Below are 1,627 nucleotides of genomic sequence, written 5' to 3' on the forward strand. Positions count from 1 at the left end.
TGGAATTCTTTGGCTTGACTTTGGACTTCTTCACCGGAATTCACCTTTAAAGTTCTTATCTATGATTAATTGCTTGTTATGATTGTTGTTGTTATGATTAACAACTCTTCCCTTTAACACTATGTGTGCCTAGGAACTGTGTCTGGCTGCTGAATGGGTGCCAAGAAAGCCAGGATGCAAAAATGGGATTCTGGGGAGCCAACAATATAACAACAATCAAAACAATATCACAATCATAAAAACACTTTAAACATAATAAATATAAATAAAAGGCAAGATTCCCAGTATTCTTCCAGGACTGGAATTCTGAATAGACTGGACTGGACTGGACTGGACTGGACTAGACTAGACTAGACTAGACTAGACTAGAATAGAATAGAATAGAATAGAATAGAATAGAATAGAATAGAATAGAATAGAATAGAATAGAATAGAATAGGAGTTGGAAGGGACCTTGGAGGTCTTCTAGTCCAACCCCCTGCTAAGACAGGGAACCCTATACCTATACCATTTCAGACAAATAGTTCTCCAAACTCTTCTTAAAAACTTCCAATGTTGGAGCATTCACAGCTTCTGGAGGCAGGTTGTTCCACTGATTAATTGTTCTAACTCTCAGGAAATTTCTTCTTAGTTCTAGGTTGCTTCTCTCCTTGATTAGTTTTCATCCATTGCTTCTTGTCTTCCAGTGCTTTGGAGAATAGCTTGACTCCCTCTTCTTTGTGGCAGCCCCTGAGATATTGGAACACTGCTATCATGTCCCTCCTCGTCCTTCTCTTCATTAAACTAGACATACCCAATTCCAGCAGCCTTTCCTTACTGTATATGCTTTAGCCTCCAGTCCCCTGATCATCTTTGTTGCTCTTCTCTGTACTCTTTCTAGAGTCTCAACATCTTTTTTACATCGCGGTGACCAAAACTGGATGCAGCATTCCAAGTATGGCCTTACCATGGCATTGTAAAGTGGTATTAATACTTCACGTGATCTTGATTCTATCCCTCTGTTAATGCAGCCTAGCACTGTGTTGGCTTTTTTGGCAGCTGCAGCACACTGCAGCTGCCAAATTCAGCACAAATTCAGAGGCATTGTCTCCATTATTTCCAGTTTCTGTATTGCTTCTTTATTTCATATAAAAAAGTAAACACAAGAAGTCCTCGACTTACAACACTTCATTTAGTGACTGTTCAAAGTTACAACGGCACTGAAAAAAGGGACTTAGGACCGTGTTTTGCACTTATGACCATTGAAGTATCCCCATGGTCACGTGATCAAAATTCAGATGCTTGGCAACTGGCTCATATTGAAACCGGCTCATATCCCGAGATCATGTGATCTCTTTTTGCGACCTTCTTACAAGCAAAGTCAATGGGGAAGCTAGGACTTCCGGTGTGCAGGCGACCTCGTCGGACACAGCTGACCGCTGTCTCCCACCTGTTTTCGTGTAAAAGCCGTTTTGACAGCAAGCATCAGCTGTCAAACGGTTTGATACCTTTCCCCCGGGCATAAGGGGATCGGTGAGCTGCCCGGGGTAGGAGTTGAGTTCCCGAGTCGTCCTATGTGGACGATGTAGGTTAGAACTCCTCCGGAGCCCCGAGGATTCTCCGCGATCCAGGACGCCTTCGCTTTGGC

Source organism: Protobothrops mucrosquamatus, unplaced genomic scaffold (assembly GCF_001527695.2).
Source record: "Protobothrops mucrosquamatus isolate PMUCROS unplaced genomic scaffold, P.Mucros_1.0 scaffold_114, whole genome shotgun sequence".
Lineage (NCBI taxonomy): Eukaryota > Metazoa > Chordata > Lepidosauria > Squamata > Viperidae > Protobothrops > Protobothrops mucrosquamatus.